Source organism: Equus przewalskii, chromosome 31 (assembly GCF_037783145.1).
Source record: "Equus przewalskii isolate Varuska chromosome 31, EquPr2, whole genome shotgun sequence".
In the NCBI taxonomy this organism is placed as follows: Eukaryota; Metazoa; Chordata; class Mammalia; order Perissodactyla; family Equidae; genus Equus; species Equus przewalskii.
Window position 1 is genome coordinate 8,461,129 of NC_091861.1, and position 13,990 is coordinate 8,475,118.

The window sequence follows — 13,990 nt, forward strand, 5'->3', positions numbered from 1 at the left end:
ATTTAACTTATAAGAAATGGCCAGTTTTCCAAAGTGGCTGTACCATTCTGCTTTCTCACCAGCAATGTATGAAAGTTCTTGTTCCTCCACATCTTAGTCAGCACTTGCTTTGTCAGTCTTTTTAATTTTAGCCACTTTCAATGGATGTGTAGTGGGATCTCATTGCAGTTTTGATGTGCATTTCCCTGATGACTGATATTTAGCATATTTTGTACTTATTGGCCATCTTCTTTTGTGAAGTGTCTGTTCAGACGTTTTGCCCATTTTTTGTTGAGTGGTTTATTATTTTTACTGAGTGTTTTGACTTTTATAAGTTTATCTATTCTGGATACCAATCCCGTGTTAGATGTACATACAGTAACGTGTCACTTAATGACAGGGATACATTCTGAGAAACATGTCATCAGGCAATTTTTGTCATTGTGTGAACATCATAGAGTACATTGAAGGGGAACAAAATTTGCCACCCCAAAATGTGTCTCTTGAACTTGAGGATTATTTTAGACTGATTTTTTTTAAGAAACAAAAGACTCAGAAAGTTTTTCTTGTTACCTCTCCCTTAACTGCCTAAAAGAATTCAGATAAATAAACCTGTCTCAGGAAGCAAGCATAACCTTAGCATCACATTAACTAGGTGGCAGACAGGGAGGAGCCTGGAAAAGCCTGTTGTTGTGCTCCCCTCTGTGTTCTGTTTCTCTGTGCAGCCAAACACTTGTTTCCCAAACATTCGCTCCTTTTCACCTACATGTGAATTGCTTTCCTTCCCTTTGAAGTCCCTGACTCTGCCACCTCCAACATCTTTTGTCTTTCTCTGAGGACGGTATTTAAAGTGAGGGTTTCAGCCATTTTAGTGAGTCACTTGGTTTTCCTGAATTTCTCCCATGTAATTAAACTTTTGTTTGTTTTTCCCGTTAATCTGTCTCACATCAATTTAATTCTTAGACCAGGCAGAAGAGTCTACAAGGGTAGAAGAAAATTTCTTCCTCCCTCACAGCACTTACACAAACCTAGGTGGCACAGCCTACTACACACCTAGGCTATTTGGCACTAATCTTATGGGACCACCATTGTATATGCAGTCCATCATTGACCAAAAGGTTGTTTTGTAGCACACGACTGTATTCCAAAGGTTTTTCTCTTTTTAAAGATGTTATTGCATTGTCTTTTGTGTGCATAATTTCTCAAAAGTCTGTGATATTTTTTTCTGTTTCTTATCCTTTACCTATCTTTTTTTCTTAATGCTTTTAAGATTTTCTATTTATCACTGGCTTTCAGTAACTTGATTATGCTCTTGCTGTTTTCTATGTTTCGATTTCATTGAGTTTCTCAAATCTTTTGGTTTATACTTTTCATAAAATTTGGAAATTATTTCATTTTTCTTCAGATATTTTTTCTGTCCCTCCCTCTCTCTTTTCCTTGTGAAACTACAATTACACATATGATAGACCTCTTGGTATTATTCCACCGGCCACTGAGGCTATGTTTCTGTTTTGTTTCTTAGTCTTTTTCCCTCTCTGTGCTCCTTTTGTGATAGATTGTATTGCTATTTCTTCAAGTTCAGATTTTTCTCCTGTAGTGTCTAATCTGCTATTAATCTCATGAAGTAAAATTTCCATTAAAGATATTGTATTTTCATCTTTTTAAGTTCCATTTGGTTCTTTAATGTCTTTGTCTGGTATTTCAGTTTTCTTATTTCTAGGTCTGTTTCTAGTGATGTCTTCTTTCTCCTAGTTCTGGGTCACTCCTTCTTGGAATATTTAGTGATTTCTTATTAAAGCCAGGCATTATTAATTCTATGTGTTATACGTCTGATTTTTGTTGTCTTTCTTTAAAGAGTACTGTCCTTCATTTTGTGAGGTAGTTATCTGAAGATCAGCTTGATCCTTTTTAGGCCAATTTTTCTGTTGTTTAAATGTTTCCTTATCAACTATGAAGTTCTGACTAAGCAACTTTTTTATTGAGGTCATAATAGTTTGTAACATTGTGAAATTTCAGTTGTATATTATTATTTGTCCATCACTACATATATGTGCTCATTTACCCCTTATGCCCATTCCCCAATTCCCTTCCCTTCTGGTAACTACTAATCTGTTCTCCTCGTCCGTGTGTGTGTTTTTCTTCCATATGTGAGTGAAATCATATGCTTGTCTTTCTCTATCTGGCTTATTTCACTTAACACAATACCCTCAAGGGCCATCTATGTTGTTGCAAATGGGGTGATTTTGTCTTTCTTTATGGCTAGTAGTAGTCCATGGGGTGTGTGTGTGTGTGTGTGTGTGTTCTTTATCCATTCATCAGTCAAAGGGCACTTGGGCGCTTCCACACCTTGGCTATTGTGAATAATGCTGCAGTGAACACAGGGGTGCGTAAGTCTCTTTGAATTGTTGATTTCAAGTTCTTTGGATAAATACCAAGTAGTGGGATAGCTGGGTCATATGGTATTCTATTTTTAATTTTTTTGAGAAATCTCCATACTGTTTTCCATACTGGCTGCACTAGTTGGCATTCCCACCAGCAGTGTATGATGGTTCCCTTTTCTCCACATCCTCTCAAACACTTGTTATTTTTCGTCTTGGTGATTATAGCCATTCTAACAGGTGTAAGGTGATATCTCAGTGTAGTTTTGATTTGCATTTCTCTGATGATTAGTGATGCTGAACATCTTTTCATGTGCCAATTGGCCATCTGTATATCTTCTTTGGAAAAATGTCTGTTCATAACTTCTGCCCATTTTTTGATCCAGTTGTTTGTTTTTTTGTTGTTGAGTTGTGTGTGTTCTTTATGTATTTTGGAGATTAACCACTTATCAGATATATGATTTCCAAATATATTTTCCCAGTTAGTGTTAGTGGGTTGTCTCTTCATTTTGTTCATGGTTTCCTTTGCCTTGAAGAAGCTCTTTAATCTGATGAAGTCCCATTTGTTTTTTTTTTTTCTTTTGTTTCCCTTGCCCAAGTAGACAGTATTTGAAAAGATCCTTCTAAAACCAACATCAACGAGTATACTGCCTATATTTTCTTCTAGGAGTTTTATGGTTTCACATCTTACCTTCAAATCTTTAATCTACATTGAGTTAATTTTTGTGTATGGTGAAAACTAATGGTCTACTTTCATTCTTTTGAATGTGGCTGTCCAGTTTTCCAAACACCACTTACTGAAGAGACTTTCCTTTCTCCATTGTATGTTCTTAGCCCCTACGTTGAAGATTAGCTGTCCACAGATGTGTGATTTTATTTCTAGGCTTTGAATTCTGTTCCATTGATCTGTGTATCTGTTTTTGTACCAGTACCATGCTGTTTTGATTACTATAGCTTTGTAGTATACTTTAAAGTTAGGGATTGTGATGCCTCCAGCTTTGTTCTTTTTCCTCAGGGTTGCTTTAGTTATTTGGGGTTTTTTGTTGCCCTATGTCAATTTTAGGATTCTTTCTTCTATTTCCATAAAGAATATCAGTGGGATTCTGATTGGGATTGCACTGAATCTGTAGATTGCTTTAGGTAGTACAGACATTTCAACTATGTTTATTCTTCAAATCCATGTGCATGGAATATCTTTCCATTTCTTTACATCATCATCGATTTCTTTCAGTAATGTCTTACAGTTTTCATTGTACAGGTCTTTCACCTGCTTGGTTAAATGTATTCCTAGATATTTTATTCTTTTTGTTGTCATTGTAAATGGGATTGTATTGTTGAGCTATTAGTTCGTTATTGGAGCATAGAAATGCAACTGAATTTTGTAAGTTGATTTTGTACCCTGCAACTTTGCTGCAGTTGTTGATTATTTCTAAGAGTTTTCTGATGAATTCTTTAGGGTTTTCTATATATAAAATAATGTCATCTGCAAACAACCAGAGTTTCACTTCTTCACTGCCTATTTGGATCCCTTCTTATTTCTTTTTCTTGCCTAATTGATCTGGCCAAAACCTCCAGGACTATATGAAATAAGAGTGGCGAGAGTGGGCACCCTTGTCTTGTTCCTGTTCTCAGAGGGATGGCTTTCAGTTATTCCCCATTAAGTATGATGTTGGCTGTGGGTTTGTCATATATGGACTTTATTATGCTGACGTACTTTCTTTTGATACCCTTTTTATTGAGAGTTTTTATCACAAATGGCTGTTGGATCTTGTCAAATGCTTTCTCTGCCCCTACTGAGATTATCATGTAGTTTTTGATCTTCATTTCGTTAATGTGGTGTTTCACACTGATTGACTTGTGGAGGTCGAACCATCCCTGCATCCCTGGTATAAATCCCACTTGATCATGGTGTAGGATCCTTTCAATGTATTGCTGTATTTGCTTTGCCAATAGTTTTTGAGGATTTTTGCATCTATGTTCATCAATGATATTGGCCTGTAATTTTCTTTCTTTGTGTTGTCCTTGTCTGGCTTTAGGATCAGGGTGATGTTGGCCTCAGAAAATGTGTTAGGAAATGTTCTATCTTCTTCAACTTTTTGTAATAGTTTTAGAAGGGGAGGTATTAAATCTTCATTGAATGTTTGGTAGAATTCTCCAGAGAAGGCATCTGGTCCTGGACCTCTGTTTTTTTCAGAGGTTTCTGATTACTGTTTCAATTTCTTTACTTGTGATTGGTCTGTTCAGATTCTCTATTTCTTCCTGATTCAGTTGGGAGGTTGTATGAGTCTAATAATTTATCCATTTGTTCTACATTGTCCAATTTGTTGGCATATAGTTTTTCATATTATTCTCTTATAATCCTTTGTATTTCTGTGGTATCCATTGTAATTTCTCCTCTTTAATTTCTAATTTTATTTATTTGAGGCTTCTCTCTTTTTCCTTAGCAAGTCTGGCTAAAGGTTTGTCAATTTTGTTTATCTTCTCAAAGAACCAGCTCATTGTTTCACTGATCCTTTCTACTGTTTTTTAAATTTCATTTATTGCTGCTCTAATTTAATTATTTCTCTCCTTCTGTTGACTTTGGGCTTTCTTTGTTCTTCTTTTTCTACTTCTGATACTTGTAGTTTAAGATTGCTTATTTGAGATTTTTCTTGTTTGTTAAAGTGGGCCTGTATTGCTATGAATTTCGCTCTTAGTACCACTTGTAGTGCATCCCATATGAGTTGGTATGGTGTACTTTCATTTTCATTTGTCTCCAGATATTTTATGATTTCTATTTTAATTTCTTCTATGATCCATTGGTTGTTCAGTAGCATGTTGTTTAATCTCACCATATTTGTCTTTTCACAGCTTTTTTCTTGTAGCTGATTTCTAGTTTCATAGCATTATGGTCAAAATAGATGCTTCATATGATTTCAATCTTCTTAAATTTATTGAGGGTTGCCTTGTTTCCAAACATATGGTCTATCTCTGAGAATGTTCCATATGTACTTGAGAAGAATGTGTATTCGGCCTTTTTTTTTTTTATTAATGTTATGATAGATTACAACCTTGTGAGATTTCAGTTGTACATTTTTGTTAGTCATGTTGTGGGTACACCACTTCCCCCTTTGTGCCCTCCCCCCACCCCCCCTTTTCCCTGGTAACCACCGATCAGATCTCCTTATCAATATACTAACTTCCACCTATGAGTGGAGTCATATAGAGTTCGTCTTTCTCTGACTGGCTTATTTCACTTAACATAATACCCTCGAGGTCCATCCATGTTGTTGTGAATGGGCCAATTTTGTCTTTTTTTATGGCTGAGTAGTATTCCATTGTGTATATATACCACATCTTCTTTATCCAATCATCAGTTTCTGGGCATGTAGGTTGGTTCTACGTCTTGGCTATTGTAAATAATGCTGCGATGAACATAGGGGTGCAACGGACTCTTGAGATTTCTGATTTCAGGTTCTTAGGATAGATACCCAGTAATGGGATGGCTGGGTCATAGGGTATTTCTATTTTTAACTTTTTGAGAAATCTCCATACTGTTTTCCATAGTGGCTATACCAGTTTGCATTCCCACCAACAGTGTATGAGGGTTCCTTTTTCTCGACAACCTCTCCAACATTTGTCGCTCTTGGTTTTGGATGTTTTTGCCAATCTAACGGGTGTAAGGTGATCTCTTAGTGTAGTTTTGATTTCCATTTCCCTGATGATTAGCGATGATGAACATCTTTTCATGTGTCTATTGGCCATATTCATATCTTCTTTTGAGAAATGTCTGTTCATGTCCTCTGCCCATTTTTTGATCGGGTTGTTTGTTTTTTTGTTGTTAGGCAGTGTGAGTTCTTTGTATATGATGGAGATTAACCCTTTGTCGGATAAGTGGCTTGTAAATATTTTTTCCCAATTAGTGAGCTGTTTTTTGTTTCAATCCTGTTTTCCCTTGCCTTGAAGAAGCTCTTTAGTCTGATGAAGTCCCATTTGTTTATTCTTTCTATTGTTTCCCTCAACTGAGGAGTTATAGTGTCCAAAAACATTCTTTTGAAACTGATGTCAAAGAGTGTACTGCCTATATTCTCTTCCAAAAGACTTATTGTCTCAGGCCTAATCTTTAGGTCTTTGATCCATTTTGAGTTTATTTTGGTGTGTGTTGAAAAAGAGTGGTCAATTTTCAATCTTTTGCATGTGGCTGTCCAGTTTTCCCAGCACCATTTGTTGAAGAGACTTTCTTTTCTCTATTGTAGGCCCTCTGCTCCTTTGTCGAAAATTAGCTGTCCATAGATGTGTGGTTTTATCTCTGGGCTTTCATTTCTGTTCCATTGATCTGTGGACCTGTTTTTGTACCAGTACCATGCTGTTTTGATCACTGTAGCTTTGTAGTATGTTTTGAAATTGGGGATTGTGATTCCGCCGGCTTTGTTTTTCTTGCTCAGGATTGCTTTAGCAATTTGCGGTCTTTTGTTGCCCCATATGAATTTCAGGATTCTTTGTTCAATTTCTGTAAAGAATGTCATTGGGATTCTGATTGGGATAGCACTGAATCTGTATATTGCTTTAGGTAGTATGGACATTTTAACTATGTTTATTCTTCCAATCCATGTGCATGGAATGTCTTTCCATCTCTTTATGTCATCGTCAATTTCTTTCAAGAAAGTCTTGTAGTTTTCATTGTATAGATCCTTCACTTCCTTGGTTAAGTTTATCCCAAGGTATTTTATTCTTTTCGTTGCGATTGTGAATGGGATTGAGTTCTTGAGTTCTTTTTCTGTTAGTTCATTGTTAGTGTATAGAAATGCTACTGATTTATGCACGTTAATTTTATACCCTGCTACTTTGCTGTAGTTGTTGATTATTTCTAATAGTTTTTCTATGGATTATTTGGGGTTTTCTAGATATAAGATCATGTCGTCTGCAAACAGCAAGAGTTTTACTTCTTCGTTACCTATTAGGATTCCTTTTATTTCTTTTTCCTGCCGAATTGCTCTGGCCAGCACCTCCAGTACTATGTTGAATAGGAGTGGTGAAAGTGGGCACCCTTGTCTTGTTCCTGTCCTCAGAGGGATGGCTTTCACTTTTTGTCCATTGAGTATGATGTTGGCTGTGGAGCTGTCATATATGGTCTTTATTATGTTGAGGTACTTTCCTTCTATACCCATTTTATTGAGAGTTTTTATCATAAATGGGTGTTGGATCTTGTCGAATGCTTTCTCTGCATCTATTGAGATGATCATGTGGTTTTCGTTTTTCATTTTGTTGATGTAGTGTATCATGTTGATTGACTTGCGGATGTTGAACCATCCCTGTGTCCCTGGTATAAATCCCACTTGATCATGGTGTATAATCTTTTTGATGTATTGCTGTATTCGGTTTGCCAAAATTTTGTTGAGGATTTTTGCATCTATGTTCATCAGTGATATCGGCCTGTAGTTCTCCTTCTTTGTGTTGTCCTTGTCAGGTTTGGGGATCAGAGTGATGTTGGCGTCATAGAATGTGTTAGGGCGTACTCCATCTTTCTCAATTTTCTGGAACAGTTTGAGAAGAATAGGTATTAAGTCTTCTTTGAATGTTTGGTAGAATTCTCCAGAGAAGCTGTCTGGTCCTGGACTCTTATTTTTGGGGAGGTTTTTGATTACTGTTTCTATTTCCTTACTTGTGACTGGCCTATTCAGATTCTCCATTTCCTCCTGATTCAGTTTGGGGAGATTGTAGGAGTCTAGGAATTTGTCCATTTCTTCCAGGTTGTTCAATTTGTTGGCATATAGCTTTTCATAGTATTGTCTTATGATCTCTTGTATTTCATTGGTATCTGTTGTGATTTCTCCTCTCTCATTCCTAATTTTATTTATTTGCGATTTCTCTCTTTTCTTGGTGAGTCTGGCTAAGGGTTTGCCAATTTTGTTAATTCTTTCGAAGAACCAACTCTTTGTTTCATTGATCCTTTCTATTGTCTTTTTTTGTTTCAATATCGTTTATTTCTGCTCTAGTTTTTATTGTTTCCCTCCTTCTACTGACTCTTGGCTTTGTTTGTTCTTCTTTTTCTAGTTCTGTTAGGTGTCATTTGAGGTTGCTTATGTGAGCTTTTTCTTGTTTATTGAGGTGAGCCTGTATTGCGATGAATTTCCCTCTTAGGACTGCTTTTGCTGCATCCCAAATGATTTGGTATGTCGTGTTCTCATTTTCATTTGTCTCCAGATAATATTTGATTTCTTCTTTAATTTCTTCAATGATCCATTGTTTGTTCAAAAGCGTGTTGTTTAGTCTCCACATTTTTGCACCTTTCTCTGCTTTTTTCTTGTAGCTGATTTCTAGTTTAATAGCATTATGATCAGAAAACATGCTTGATATTATTTCAACTCTCTTGTATTTATTGATGTTTGCTTTGTTTCCCAAAATATGGTCAATCCTTGAGAATGTTCCATGTGCACTTTAGAAGAATGTGTAACCTGCTGTTTTTGGATGAAGTGTTCTATATATATTAAGTCCATCTGGTCTAATTTTTCATTTAATTCTATTATTTCCTTGTTGATTTTCTGTCTGGATGTTCTGTCCATTGGTGTTAATGGTGTGTTGAGGTCCCCTACTATTATTGTATTGTTGTTGATGTCTTCTTTTAGTTCTATTAAGAGTTGCTTTACAAATTTTGGTGCTCCTGTGTTGGGTGCGTATATATTTATAAGTGTTATGTCTTCTTGGTGGAGAGTCCCTTTTATCAGTATATACTGTCCCTCTTTGTCTTTCTTTATCTGTTTTGCTTTGAAATCTACCTTGTCTGATATTAGTATAGCGACACCTGCTTTCTTTTGTTCATTATTAGCTTGGAGTATTTTTCTCCATCCCTTCACTCTGAGTTGGTGTTTGTCTTTGGGGCTGAGGTGTGTTTCCTGGAGGCAGCATATTGTTGGGTCTTGTTCTTTGATCCATCCTGCCACTCTGTGTCTTTTGATTGGGGAGTTCAATCCATTTACATTTAGAGTGATTATTGAGATGTGGGGGCCTACCACTACCATTTTGTGTCTTGTTTTCCGGTTTTCTTCAATTTCCTTTATTTCTCGTCCCATGGTTTAATCTGTTCTGATGAAGAGCTGCTACTCTCTGTTGTTGTCCTTCTACTTATCTCCTCTGCTCTTGGTTTTGTAGCCCCTTTCCTTTTTTGGATTTTTCAGGAATGAGGCTTTTCCTGAGGATTTCCTGAAGAGGAGGTTTTGTGGCAATGAACTCCCTTAATTTTTGTTTATCTGGGAAAGTTTTTATTTCTCCATCGTATTTGAAGGATATTTTCGCTGGGTAGAGAATTATCGGCTGTAGATTTTTGTCCTTCAGATTTTTGAATGTATCATTCCACTCTCTTCTAGCCTGTAAAGTTTCTGCTGAGAAATCTGCTGATAGCCTGATGGGGGTTCCTTTGTAGGTTAGTTTCTTTTGCCTGGCTGTCCTTAGTATTTTCTTCTTGTCGTTGACTTTTGCCAGCTTCACTACTATATGCCGTGGAGTTGGTCTTCTTGCATTGATAAAGTTTGGAGATCTATTGGCTTCTGTCACCTGAAGATCCATCTCTCTCACCAGATTTGGCAAGTTCTCAGCCATTATTTCTTTGAATAGGCTTTCTGCCCCTTTCTCCTTCTCTTCTTCCTCTGGTATACCTATAATCCTTACGTTGCATCTCCTAATTGTGTCTGATAATTCTCAGAGAGTTTCTTCATTTCTTTTTAGTCTTGCTTCTCTCTCCTCCTCTGCCTGCAGCAATTCTATATTGCCATCTTCCAAACTGCTAATTCTTTCCTCCATATTATCGGCCCTACTGTTCAGAGCATCTAGATTTTTCTTAATCTCCTCTATTGTGTTCTTCATTTCCAATATTTCTCTTTGGTTCTTCTTTATCGTATCAAACTCTTTTGTGACATAGCTCCTGAACTCGTTGAGTTGTCGGTCAGAATTCTCTCTTAACTCATTGAGTATTTTAATGATGGCTGTTTTGAAGTCATCATCATTTAGGTTATATATCTCATTTTCTTTGGGATTGTTTTCTGTGTATTTGTTATTTTCTTTCTGTTCTGGAGATTTAATGTATTTTTTCATATTGCTTGATGTTGTTGATTTGTGCCTCCGCATAGAGATAGAGTTTAGTTGCTCCTTTCACTTGTTTCAGCTGCTGCGGTGGGGGAGCAGCTGTTTATACTGCACCAACCAGGAACCCTGTCCGCAGTTGCTAACTGGGCCTGGGCCCCTCCTCGTAGTCCCAGTGGTCCTTTGGATTCCCTCCTCTGCCGTGGGGGCTGTCACAGGGGGGCTTCAGGCTGGTGGTGCCTACTGTTGCAGCCCACCTAGACGTGCTCCCTCCTTGGGGTCTGCAACAGTGTTATGGGCTTTTCCAGCGGCCAGGAGTGGGATCACTTATATTTGTCGCTCTGCCGCTGTCGGCACCCACAAAATCTCGCTTGTCCACTATGGGTCGCAGGAGAGCTATTGGCATCTTCTACAGTCTGTGGTTAGTTCACCTAGCTATGCTACTTTTGTCCCGGGGTCTTCCAGCCTTGTGGCTGCCAGATGGGTGCTTTCTACTAGTGCTGTGCAGAGGCTTTCCCTGAGGCTGCTGTGAGCCTGTAGGGTTTCCCCCTAGGCTACGGAGCTGGGTTGCTGGAACTCCCCCCAGCCCCAGTCCTGTTCCCCAGGAACTCGGGGAGCCCTTTGCCCTGTCTTGGGGGATAGCCGGAGATCCTGACTTCAGAGGTAGCTGGTCAGCTGCTGCCCTGCCTGATATTCTCCTCTCCGGGACCCTCCCGGTATTGTGGATCCTGGGCATGGCCCCTCCGCTAACAGCAGACAGAGAGTTTTGTTTGCTGCCCGGGAAGAACTCTGGAGCTTCCCCTCTGGGCCGCGGAGCCAGCCTCTGGAGCTTCACCCAGCCCCAGTCCTCTCTGAGATCTCCGAGATCTCCAGCAATCCCCAGCCCCCACGGGCTGGGCAACGGCAGCCTGGGGTCACCTCACCCTCTGGGATTCCCTCCGGGACCTTCCTGGAGTTGTGAATGCTGGGCGTGGCCCCTCCACTAATGGCAGACAGAGAGTTTTTTCTGCTGCCCGGGCAGAACTCTGGAGCTTCCCCTCCAAGGCGCAGAGCCGGCCTCTGGAGCTTCCCCCAGCCCCAGTCCTCTCCGAGATCTCCGGCAATCCCTAGCCCCATGGGGTGGGCAACGGCAGCTGGAGGTCACCCCGCCCTCTGGGATTCTCTCCGGGACTTTCCCGGAGTTGAATGCTGGGCGTGGCCCCTCCACTAAAGGCAGGCAGAGAGTTTTTTCTGCTGCCCGGGCAGAACTCTGGAGCTTCCCCTCCAAGGCGCAGAGCCGGCCTCTGGAGCTTCCCCCAGCCCCAGTCCTCTCCGAGATCTCCGGCAATCCCTAGCCCCACGGGGCGGGCAACGGCAGCTGGGGGTCGCCCCGCCCTCTGGGATTCTCTCCAGGACTTTCCCGGAGCCATGAATGCTGGGCGTGGCCCCTCCGCTAATGGCAGACAGAGAGTTTTGTCTGCTGCCCGGGCGGAACTCTGGAGCTTCCCCTCCGGGGCGCGGATTCGGCCTCTGGAGCTTCACCCAGCCCCAGTCTGTTCGGAGATCTCCGGCAATCCCTAGCCCCACCGTGCAGGCAGTGGCAGCCGGGGGACCTCCGTACCCTCAGCGACTCTCTCTGGGACCCTCCGGGTGCCGCGAACACCAGGCGGGATCTCCCCGCGGGCCCAGGTGTGCAACTCCAAAGTTTCCCTCTGCGTTTAGGAGTAATTGCAGGGGGTTTAGGTAGGGTTCTGGTCACCTGTTTCCACCGTCGCTCCTCTGTTGTGTGCTCGCTCCTGCCCTAGATGTGTGTTGATCTTCTGGGGGCATCCGTTGGAAGAAAGCCACTTGCGGGTACTAGGCTGTTCGGTCGGGGTCGGAGATTTTTCACCTATTTCCACATCCTCCCGGAGGAAAGTCCGTCCGCCTTCTGATGTATAGTCGCGTGGGTCTCTCAGACGTCCTGAGATGCTGTCTGCATATCCTTTGTTAAGCGATGTGTCCAAATCATTGTAGACTCGAAGGGGGAGAGACAAAGAGGATTACTCATGGCGCCATCTTCGATCTCCTCCTCTGTATTCGGCCTTTTTTGCATGGAGTGCTCTCTATGTATCTATTAAGTCCATCTGGTCTAGTTTTTCATTTAATCTCACTTTTTCCTTGTTGACTTTCTGTCTGGTTGATCTATCCATTGATGTAAGTGTAGTGTTGAGATCCCTTACTATTATTGTATTGCTATTAATAGCTCCTTTTAAGCCTATTAATAGTTGTTTTACGTCCTTTGGTGCTCCTGTGTTAGGTGCATATATATTTATAAGTCTTATGTTCCCTTGGTGGAGTGCCCCTTTTATCAGTATCTATTTATATAAATACTGCCCCTCTTTGTCTCTCATTGACTTTTTTATCTTGAAGTCTACTTTGTTTGATATAAGTATGGCAACACCTGCTTTCTTTTTTTGTGTGTGAGGAAGATTCACCTTGAGCTAACATCTATTGCCAATCTTCCTTTTTTTTTTTTTGCTTGAGGAAGGTTAGCCCTGAGCTAACATCTCTGCCAGTCTTACTCTACTTTGTATGTGGGATGCCTCCACAGTATGGCTGATGAGTGGAGTAGGTCCACAGCTGGGATGCAAACCTGTAAACCCAGGGCACTGAAGTGGAGAGAGTGGCACTTTAACCACTTAGCCACTAGGCCAGCCCCATCACTTTCTTTCATTTGCCATTCGCTTGGAGTATCATCTTCCAGCCTTTCATTTTGAGCCTGTGTTTGTCTTTAGAGCTGAGAGGTATTTCCTGGAGGCAGCATATTGTTGGGTCTTGTTTAATCCATCCAGCCCCTCTGTGTCTTTTGATTGGAGGATTCAATCCATTTACATTTAGAGTCACTACTGATATATGAGGGCTTAATGCTGCCATTTTATCATTGTCTTCCAGTTGTTCTCTATTTCCCTTGTTTCTCATCCCCTGTATTTCAGACTACCAATTCAGTTTGGTGGTTCTCTATGATGGTCTTCTCAGTTTTCTCTTTGTTTATCATTTGTGTCTCTGTTCTGATTTTTTGTTCTCTGGTTAACATGAGGTTTGTATAAATGATCTTGTAGATGAGATAGTCTATTTTCTGACAGTCTCTTATTTCCTTAGTCTAAGCAGGTTCCATCTCTTTCCTCCTCCCTGTCTGTTATTGTTGTCACAATTTATTCCATTTTGTGTTGTGAGTTTGTGGTTAAAATTCAGTGATTATAGTTATTTTTGAAGTTTTCCTTCCCTTTATCTTTAATGTTATAGTTGTTTGCTAACCTGTTCTGATAGAGAGCTACAATTTTCTGATATTGCTTATTTATCTTCTTGCTCAAGGCTTTGTAAACCCCTTCTTTTTTTCAGGTATGAGGGCATTCTTGAGCATTTCTTATGGGGGGTGGTCTTGTGGTGATGAACTCCCTCAGCTTTTGTTTATCTGTGAAAGTTTTATTTTTCCATCATATCTGAAGGATGTTTTTGCTGGATCGAGTATTCTTCGCTGAAAGTTTCTGTCTTTCAGAATTTTGAATATATCATTCCATTCTCTCATAGCCTGTCAGGTTTCTGCTGAGAAATTGCTG

At 40.1% G+C, this 13,990-nt stretch overlaps 1 protein-coding gene across 1 annotated transcript in view; it reads right to left on the bottom strand.

Annotated features, from left to right (window-relative positions):
* DNAH14 (dynein axonemal heavy chain 14) overlaps positions 1–13,990 on the bottom strand; it is a 417,787-nt gene that overhangs the window by 282,357 nt on the left and 121,440 nt on the right. The window lies entirely within an intron of this gene.